Source organism: Papio anubis, chromosome 5 (assembly GCF_008728515.1).
Source record: "Papio anubis isolate 15944 chromosome 5, Panubis1.0, whole genome shotgun sequence".
Taxonomy (NCBI): domain Eukaryota; kingdom Metazoa; phylum Chordata; class Mammalia; order Primates; family Cercopithecidae; genus Papio; species Papio anubis.
In genome coordinates, this window is record NC_044980.1 from 72,138,389 (window position 1) to 72,149,543 (window position 11,155).

The following is an 11,155-nucleotide window of genomic DNA, read 5'->3' on the forward strand; positions in this document are numbered from 1 at the left end:
CAGCACTTTAGGAGGCCGAGGGGGGTGGATCACGAGATCAGGAGTTCAAGACCAGTCTAGCCAATATAGTGAAACCCCGTCTCTACTAAAAATACAAAAAATTGGTCAGGCATGGTGGCGGGTGCCTATAATCCCAGCTACTTGGGAGGCTGAGGCAGGAGAATCGCTTGAACCCAGGAGGCGGAGGTTGTAGTGAGTGGAGATCACGCCACTGCACTCCAGCCTGGGTGACAGTGTGAGACTCTGTCTCAGAAAAAGAAAAAGCCCACAATATGAGCTCATTCTTTCAGTATCCAGTCCTACAACCTCACCTGGAGTATTTTTAGCCTAAGCCAATCTTTCAATATTTACTTTGTGTATGTAAATAATACATGTTCCTGTAAGTAGTGCTACTTACATTCTAAAAAAGCCTTGATTCTAATTACCCTACTGTTGTCATTCACGTCTTGAGGGTTCCAGCTCAAGTTTCCTGCGTGACTAGAGGCACCGCCCTCATTCTATTTGATTCATTATGAATAACACAAGGATAATGATGCTTGTAATTACTGACAATTTGCCACCTTCTTTGAAGTTCCCAAAAGCAAAATGCTCCAAATGTATGCTCACAATTGTTTATTAGTTGGTCAGCTTACAAAGCCAATTTTAGCTTCCTCAAAATTAAATGGCATTTGTTCATTTTAAAAATTTGAGTGACAATGTTTCTAAGTTAAACCCAGGAGGCTGGGCTCAGTGGCTCATGCCTGTAATCCTAGCACTTTGGGAGGCCAAGGTGGGCAGATCACTCGAGGTCAGGAATTCAAGACCAGCTTGGCCAACATGGCGAAACACCGTCTCTACTAAAAACACAAAAATTAGCCAGGTGTGGTGGTGGGCACCTGTAATCCCGGCTACACGGGAGGCTGAGGCAGGTGAATCGCTTCAACCCAGGAGACCAGGAGGTTGCAGTGAACCGAGATCACAACAATGCACTCCAGCCTGGGTGATAGAGCGAGACTCTGTCTCAAAAAAAAAAAATACAACCAAAAACAAACCACAGTGTATATGCATGGATACATAAACTGAAAAGTACCATTATTAATGAAAGTCAGCATGTAACAACTATTGTTTTAGGATAATTATTACTAATGTTGAAAATAATCAAATCTCACCAAATAAAAAGAGATTATTTTCCTTATAAGGCGGATTATGTGTCTCAGTGATAGTGATTCAAAAATGATCATTTCAAACTGCTTAACATTTTTGAGGATCCAATGTCTAAAGGTCTCTCTGCTCCCTGGCCTTCTCATTTCCTACTATATTATAGATTAAATCTCCTAACATTGTTTTGAAAACCTTCGTCTGGCCTTCCTTCTGACTTTACGTTCTATTTTTACATAGTAAATTTATTGACAGTTTGATACCTAAAGCTCCATGTCTATTTTCATCCATCTCCATAGTAACAAAACCAGTGTTTAGTTACACTGGTTTAGTTACATTAAGAACACTGTAAAACATTAGACCAAAGACAAAAACATAGCCAAAAAGAAATTGTTTTCTAAGCACCAACTCTGAGTCAGTCTGGTACATTTGATCTAGATTCCATCATCAACATTTTTGTAATAGAATTAGCTGTGCCCTTTAAATCACCCCTCTTGGAGAAATGACGTAAAGTTGATGGTAAAATTGTACATTATCCTGAAGGACTGCTCAAGATGTAATGGCAAAGACAAATAATTACCTAGACTAAAATCCAAAGGGAAGACAAATTATGGGATCAAGTGGAGCTTCCCATGACTTGAGCAAAACTATTACTTCCGTCAAGGGAGCAATTCCCCTTCCCAGCAGGAAACTCACCGAAACTTCCCTGAGTCACTTGCAAACAATGTTGTTATAAATGTGACATGAACTCTCATCCACAATCATAATCTCATAATTTATTAATGTCAATTTTAAGCCCCCTGTGATTATTTCATGGGCCTACAAGTTATCTGGATAAAGACGACAGACTCCAAACGATATTTAGCCAAGTGACAGTAATCCTGAAGATCCCTGCCTGGGAGGGCTGACCACCACTGCATAGTTACTTACATGTTTACAAGTCAGTTTCCCCAGCACCTATCATTATAATGTTCAGGTGTTGTAACACATCAAATATTACAACAGGAGAGACTGCCAAAGACTTACGCATGCTACAAAGTCACAATCTCCTTGGCAAATGATTCAGACAATTAAAATGGCAATAACATCAACAAAGTTGGTAAACCAAACCTTGTGTTAAAAAAAAAAAAAAAAAAAAAAAAAAAAGAAGCTTTACTGTATGGAAAAAGAAAAGATTCTGGCCTAGAATCATAGAACTCTATACAAAGTTGGAAAGTGCCTTAGAGGTCATCCAGTTCAGCTACCCACTTGATGAAGAAATTTATTCTACAATATTCTTGACAAGTGGTTATTCAGTCTCTCCTTGTTTATATCCAGCGTCCCAGAGCAAAACTACAGCCACTGAGCCAAAATTTACTTTGCCGAAACTTGCACTCATTGACTCTGTTTTGCAGAGCTTTTGAATCAATTCTGCCACTCCCTTTACTAGTTTAGTTGGGTTTTTAAAAAATACATTATAATAATAACAGCAAACATTTATTGAATACTTACTATATGCTAGGAATTGGACTAGGTGTTTTTATGCGAACTATCTTATTTATTTAGCGATTATGAGCATAAACTCTGGAGCCAGATTGTCTGAGTTAGAATTCCAACTCTGTCATTTATTAGCTGTAATCATTGGACAAGTCATTTAAACTCCCTATGCCTCAGTTCCTCAACAATATAAAATAGGGATAAACATAGTAATAATGTCTACCTAGTAGGATTATGAAAATTAAATGCCAGTGTATGTAAAGTGTTTAGAACAGTGCCTAGCATATGATAAAAACTATAAAAATGTTGTTGTGTTACTCATTGTTATTATTATTATTTGAGACGGAGGCTTGCTCTGTCACCTAGACTGGAGTGCAGTGGCGTGATCTCAGCTCACTGCAACCCCTGCTTCCAGAGTTCAAGCGGTTCTCCTGCCTCAGCCTCCAGGGTAGCTGGGATTACAGGCATGCGCCACCACGCCTGGCTAATTTTTGTATTTTTAGTGGAGATGGGATTTCACCATGTTGACCAGGCTGGTCTTGAACTCCTGACCTCAGGTGATCCGCCTGCCTTGGTCTCCCAAAGTGCTGGGATTACAGGCATGAGCCACCATGCCTGGCCTATTATTACTCCCATTTTACAGATAAAGAGATTGAGGTTTAGTAAAAAGGTTAGGCAACTTGAGGATGGGATTTTCAATTATCCTTGTTAGATCACATCTGAAACCACTTTATTACCCAAAGTGTTTGCTATTTATTGTGCATTTGCTATTTTATTTAGCTTTGCACATTAGTCTCTCTTTTTTTTTTTTTTTTTTCCAGACAGGCTCCCACTATATTGCCCAGGCTCATCTTAAACTCCTGAGCTCAAGTGATCCTCCAGCTTCAAAGCCTCCCAGTAGCTGAGATTACAGGCGCAGGCAATCAGGCCTGGCTTTAGTCTATTTTTAAACAGGTTCAATTCCAGGAACTCTTTCCAGTGTTTGTTCTCCCGTGAAACAAAACAATCTAGCATTAATCCAGAGATGGTAAAGGTGTGTTTGGAAAACAATATTACAAAATATATCAAGAATCATAAAATACTTCAAAGCATTTTTATTTTGAGACTGAGTCTTGCTGTGTTGCCTCGGCTTGACTGGAGTGCAACAGCTATTCACAGGCACTATCATTGCATACTACAGCCTCGAGCTCCTGGGCTCAAGCAATCATCCTGCATCAGTCACCCAAGTAACTGGGACTGCAGGCACACACACCTTCACATCCCACTCTCAAAGTCTTAGATTCAATAATCTTTCTTATGAAAAGCTATCCTCCAGAAATAATTTAACAAAATGAATAAGCTACATACCCCCAAATTTTTCTTATAGCATTACCAGCTCCATTTCCCCAAATTATATTAGAGATAAATATTAGGGGTATAGCTAGGTAAATTATAATAAATAAACATAAAAAGAAATTATATAGTTAATCAATAAAATCATGGAAATAAATGCATGATATAATATTAAATAAAAGGCCAGGCACGGTGGCTCACATATGTAATCTCAGCATTTTGGAAGGCCAAGGCAGGAGGATTGCTTGAGGCCAGAAGTTCAAGACCTGGGCAGCACAGTGAGACCCTATCTCTACCAAAAAAAGCACAAAAATAAGCTGAGTGTGGTACCCCACACCTGTAGTCCTAGATACTTGTGAGAACAAGGCAGGAGGATCACTTGAGCCCAAAAGTTTGAGGCAGCAGTGACCTATGGTGGCACTACTGTACTCCAGCCTGGGCAACAGAGTCAGACACTGTCTCTAAAAAACAATAATAATAAAATTAAAGTTAAAATTAAAAAAATATATATATAAGGCCAGGCACAGTGGCTCAAGCCTGTAATCCCAGCACTTTGGGAGGCTGAGGTGGGTGGATCACAAGGTCAGAAGTTTGAGACCAGCCTGGCCAACATGGTGAAACCTCATCTCTACTAAAAATACAAAAAAAATTAGCTGGGTGTGTTGGCGTGCACCTGTAATCCCAGCTACTTAGGCTGAGGCAGGAGAATCGCTTGAAACCTGGTAGGCAGAGGTTGCAGTGAGCCAAGATCATGACACTGCACTCCAGCCTGGGCGACAGAGCGAGACTCTATCTCAAAAATATATATACACACACACATATATAGATATAAAATATATATATATATAAAAAACATATATATAGGCTGGGTGCAGTGGCTCACTTGGACAAGTTTTATATATATGTACGTACATTGTATATATGTATATATTATTTTATATATAATGTATATATTTATATTCATGTATTTTATATATATATTAAAAAAATAGGAGGTTGAAACTGCAATGAACCGTGATCACACCACTGCACTCCTGTCTGGGCAACAGAGTGAGACACTGTCTCAAAAAAATAAATAAATAAAGATGTAAAAAGAACCCAGGGCTGGGCATGGTGGCTCACAGCTGTAATCCCAGCACAGCCCTTTGGGAGGCCGAGTGGGGCAGAACACCTGAGATCAGGAGTTCGAGACCAGCCTGGTTAACCTGGAGAAACCCTGACTCTACTAAAAACTAAAAATACCAAAAAAAAAATTAGCTGGGTATGTTAGTGGGAGTCTGTAACCCCAGCTACTCGGGAGGCTGAGGCAGGAGAATCGCTTGAACCTGGGAGGCGGAGGTTGCAGTGAGCCGAGATTGTGCCATTGCACTCCGGCCTGGGCAACAAGAGGGAAACTGTCTCAAAAAAAAAAAAGGGGCCGGGCGCGGTGGATTACACCTGTAATTCCAGTACTTTGGGAGGCCGAGGCGGGCAGATCACGAGGTCTGGAGACCAAGACCATCCTGGCTAAAACGGTGAAACCCCGTCTCTACTAAAAACACAAAAAATTGCCGGGCGCGTTGGCGGGCGCCTGTAGTCACAGCTACTCAGGAGGCTAAGGCAGAAGAATGACGTTAACCTGGGAGGCGGAGCTTGCAGTGAGCCGAGATTGCGCCACTGCACTCCAGCCTGGAAGACAGTGCGAGACTCCGTCTCAAAAATAAATAAATAAATTAGCTGGGCGTGGTGGTGGGCATCTATAGTCCCAGCTGCTCGGGAGGCTGGGCCAGGAGAATGGCGTGAACCTGGGAGGCGGAGCTTGCAGTGAGCCGAGACTGAGCCACTGCACTCCAGCCTGGGCGACCTAGCGAGACTCCGTCTCAAAAAAAAAAAAAAAGAAAAGAAAACCGACTACCACATGTTCTGATTTATAAGTGGGAGCTAAATGATGACAAATCATGAAAATAAGTCAGCAACAGACACTGAGGCTTCCTTGAGGGTGGAGGGTGGGAGCCAGGAGGGGGGCAGAAAAAATAACTGTTGATTAGTAAGTTTAATACCTGGGTGATGAAATAATCTGTACCACAAACCCTCGTGACACAAGTTTACCTATATAACAAACCTGCACATGTACCCCTAAACCTTAAATTAAAAAAAAAAATGCACTTAAAAAAGTCACAATCCCCAGGAAAACAAAAAGCTACACATCTGGAGAAAATCTAGTACCCCAAGATTAATTACACAATGTGGTAGCAAGTGGTGCTAAGAACTATTAAGCTGATTTTAATAAAAAGGGCAAATATCTCTGATTCCATTTTTTCCAATAAATTCCTATAAGCAAGAGTACAGCACACTGTTTCCTTGTGTTAAGAGCTTCCTTTTTTTTTTTTTTCCATTTAGAATCTTTGAGCCATTACTGTGATTAAAATAGCACCATATGCTATGTTTTGTTTTTGTCATTCAAGAGAAATGTAACTAATGCATTATCAAAATAAATATCTGAAACAACTATTGATATGCTGACAGATTATGGATGAAAATAAGCCAGTCTAAATGTAAATAAATCAATAAAATATGTAAGAACAATTAAAACTGGCCTTTGATGTTGATGTATTGTTTGAGAAATAAGAATATGAGATTTTTTTTATATGTATATATATATATAGGAGTCTCTGCTTGACTCATAAAATTAGAGAACCCTACAGCTCTCCAAGCCCAGATATCTGTGGGCACTCTGCTATCCACAGTATAAAGAACCTGGCATGTACATTATGCAAGAGTGGAAACCAAGCCCAAACAGATCAGGGAAATAGTACTGTTTAAATTGCCATGCCAGCAATAGCACAACTGAAAATGACACCCCCACAGCATTGTTTTCTCTGCACGGTGAATTTCACAAGTGTTCCCTCGTAGAGGGAGGCATTTATGCCTGCAGCTTCCTCCTCCTCTGGGCCTCTCTCTGACTGTAATAAAGGAAAGAAGAGAGAGAAGCTAATCTGTTAGGTCTCCACGAGGCAGGCCTGTCAGATTTCCATCATGCCAGGCCAGCGGGTACTGTGGCAAAATCACACTGTGGGCCAACAAGGGAGATAACCAACTGATTGCCTTCTAAGGCAGGCTGCCTTGCAAATGGTCTTGAAGTTGTGAGCAGAAGCCCTAGGGAGTTGCAGTGGCTAAATCCTGGCTTTAGATTAGCTAGCTGAGGAAGAAGGAGCCCCAAAGTGTTGATGACAATCTACTCCACCCACTCACCAGCTACCGGCCCTCCTCATCCTCTCTTTCCTCTCTGTTTCTTTCTCTCACCGTCTTGACCATGGACTTCTATCTTTGCACTTTCCTTTTCTAAGTTTTCTTTAGAAACCAAAGTGGAGAGGATGAAAAAGAGGATCTTAGGCAGAGATGAAAAAGTTACTTTAGTGGCAGAAAAGAACAATGAACTAAAGGAAATGCAGGAATAATTGGGAAAGAGTCAAAGAGAATAGCCATTATGGACTGAATTGTGGTTCCTTAACAACTCAAAATCAGGTGCTCTTATAGAGAAAAGAAATGCCTCCTTTTGGCAGAAAAATCAGTAACTCACTATTGCACTGTTTACTGCACAATTTATCAGTGGAACTTACGAGTTAACACAGGACATTTGGCCCTTTAGGTCCTGTTAGTCCAGAATCCCAGCCTGTTGGACTATGGAAATAATTTTGCTAGGGTCACAAAGGATTAAGCATGGAATTAAAAAGAAAAGGGAAGACAGCCAGGTACAGTGGCTCACATCCGTAATTCCAGCTACTCAGAAGGGTCCCTTGAGCTCAGGAGTTCAAACCCAGCCTGGGCAACACAGTGAGACCCTGTCTCTAAAAAATAAAGAGGAAGGGAAGACATATGGAATGAAAACAGCATTGCTGAAATTGATTTTTATTAAATAACCCAACATTTTTAAATGGGGATATAGCAATAAAATATTCAGGCTGAAAGGGGCTAAGGAGTGCTGTGTTAAAAAACAGTGACTTCTGGTCGGGAACGGTGGCTCACGCCTGTAAACCCAGAACTTTGGGAGGCTGGGGCGGATGGATTACCTGAGGTCAGGAGTTTGAGACCAGCCTGGCCAACATGGTGAAACCCTGTCTCTACTAAAAATACAAAAATTAGCCAGGTGTGGTGGCACACGCCTGTAGTCCCAGCTCTTCAGGAGGCTGAGGCAGGAGAATTGCTTGAACCCAGGAGTTGGAGGTTGCAAGGAACTGAGACTGTGTCATTGCACTCCAGCTTGGCGCAACAGAGTGAAACTCTGTCTCAAAGACAAACAAACAAACAACAAAAAAAGTGACTTCCTTTTCTCAGAAGAGGGAATTTGTGTCAGTGAATGGTTCCTATGGTCCATTTATCAGAAGAGATTCAATTGTAAAGTCTCAGAAAAGAGGCCTCTCAATTATCTTCAGACTAAAGGAACAGTGATTAATTCTGAGACATTACAGACGGATGTGTGAGTAAACAAACGTGGGCAGAAGGAGGAAGGTTAAGAAATGCTACCGCTGCTATTACGCCTGGTGTACAATTTTTTCTTCCAGAGCTAATCATCCTAGCATCAGAAACAAAAGCTGAGGGATTAAGCTGTGTTCCAAGAACAGTTTTGATAATATTAATTACGTTGATAAATAAACTCAGAAACAACAAAAATAAATCAGGCCATTTTTCAGCTCCATTGAAAAGGCAGCATTTGCCAGATGGAAAAGGCCTCAGCAACAGAGGAAGAATTGCTTTCAATCTTCTAAAGAAAGTCTAACCATGAAGACCAAAGAAGACAAACAAAAAGTCTAGAATAAAGTCTTGCTTTATTCTATTTAATAAATTTTAATAAATACGGTGGTCTTTTGTAAAGGAAAAAAAAAAACCACTTTAATGACCGATATCTGTTGATTCTCTGGAATTATATGACAAAGTTAGGTAACAAGACTTTGCCTCATACATCTGTGCAGTGAACTAAAAAAGTAAAAAAAATAAAGAAAAAGAATTTGCCTCAAACTTAGTCATTTGGGCAGTCATCAAGGAAGGAACGCCGAGACTTTTTAATAACCTAATGTCTTTAGAAGCAAAGACCAGTCAGACAAGTTTCCAGATAGAGATAAAAATAAATCCAAAAAAAACCACCAAAAAACAAAAAAGAGATCAGCATTAAATGGATAAGATAGAGCTTGCCAATAAAGAGAAAATGAGTAATTCTTGGTTCCATGTGAATTAAAAACTCACTGTTCAATTAAAAACTCAAATTATATCTCTGAAAGAACCATTGGGTTAAAAAAATTAAAAAATAATAAATAATAATACAAATTAAAAACTCAAATTAAAAACTCAACAAATCAATCAAATGAATTAAAAGCAATGTAAACTCTCCATTATCATTTAGGTGTCTAAACATGCTACCTCATCAAATCATTCTGGATTATAAACAGAACAATAATAGCTCATATATACGATTTTCTTTCACATCAAGATGTAAAATGCTTCAGAGAAATTATCTCATTAATCTCACACCACTTTGAAGAACAGGTAGTAAAACAAGAATTTAAAGCCAGCACTACCAGTTCAAAAATTGCTAACCTAACCATCTCATTGGATTAAGGTTGAGCCACCATTTGGGTGCATTACAGTCGGTGAAAAGATCACCTGAGGTATGGAGTTCGAGACCACCCTGGCCAACAAAGCAAAACCCCATCTCTACTAAAAATACAAAATTAGCCTGGCATGGTGGTGCACACCTGTAATCCCAGCTATTTGGGAAGCTGAGGCACGGGAATAACTTGAACCCTGGAGGTGGAGGCTGCAGTGTTCATGGCCGAGATCATACCGTTGCACTCCAGCCTGGTGACAGGGACCCTGTCTCAAAGAAAATATTTTTTGAAAAAAGTATATACACTGTAGGCAGAGCGCAGTGGCTCATGTCGCTGAGGTGGGCAGATCACCTGAAGTCAGGAGTTCAAGACCAACCTGGCCAACATGGTGAAATCCTGTCTCTACTAAAAATACAAAAATTAGCTGGGTGTGGTGGCACACACCTGTAATCCTAGCTACTCAGGAGGCTGAGGCAGGAGAATCATTTGAACCCAGGAGGCGAAAGTGGCAGTGAGCCAAGAAAAAAAATTCTAGGTCGGGCACAGTGACTCATGCTTGTAATCCCAGCATTTTGGGAGGCCGAGGTGAGTGGATCACCTGAGGTCAGGATTTAGAGAACAGCCTGGCCAACATGGTGAAACCCCCGTCTCTACTAAAAATAACAAAAAATTAGCTGGGCGTGATGGTGAGTGCCTGTAACACCAGTTACTCGGGAGGCTGAGGCAGGAAAATCACATGAACCTGGGAGATGGAGGTTGCAGTGAGCCAAGATTGCACTATTGCACTCCAGCCTGGGCAACAAGAACAAAACTCTGTCTCAAAAAAAAAAAAAAAAAAAAAGAGAGAAAGAAAGAAAAAGAAAAAAACATTCCAGAGATACCATTGCATTTCCTTTTTACAAACATTTCTTTTTTAGGCACTGGGCTGAACACTGGTTGGATGGTGCCTGCTTGGGCTGAGGTGGAGACAGGCTGGAGTTAGGAAGAGAATTCTTACTTCTTACAGTTGGGAAAGACCTAGAAAAGGATCCAGGATGTAGATGTTCCTAGGTATTCTCAATTTTGCAAAGCTGGAGGTGTTACTTTATTAGATTTCCACAACATGCCTTTCAGAAATGACAGTTAACAATTATTGGGTGCCAAAATACATACATGGTTTTCTATTTACAGGGATGTAATACTGATTCTGTCCCTAATATAGAGCAGACACTCTACAAACACACTGAAACATTTACAATCAAGTAAACTGTGACTTGCAAAGAGGTGGGAATAACTTTCCCAAGACCACACACTAGTACCCCTAACTCCCATTCTGCATGAGCTGTTGATGTTACTTTTCCACATATCCTCACATTCTGGTACCCTTCGAAATGAAAGCAATTACTTTGGAGGACAGGTCCTCTATGATGTCATAAAAATTGCTCTTGACTGATAATTCTGTTCTTGTCTCAGCTCTACTAATTAGCCCTGTGAACAAGGACAAACGTCTTTACCTCACCACCTCTCAGTTTCCTCATCTAAAAAATGCTAACATGAAATGGAATGCTCTCAAAAGTACCTTTTATTCCTAAAATTCAAAGGTGTAAGAAGTATATATTCTACGTTGGGTGCGCTGCGGCTCACGACCG

General features: G+C 40.4%; 1 protein-coding gene across 1 annotated transcript in view; it reads right to left on the reverse strand.

The window, feature by feature from the left end:
* LOC103885205 overlaps positions 1-11,155 on the reverse strand; it is an 82,221-nt gene that overhangs the window by 22,123 nt on the left and 48,943 nt on the right. The window lies entirely within an intron of this gene.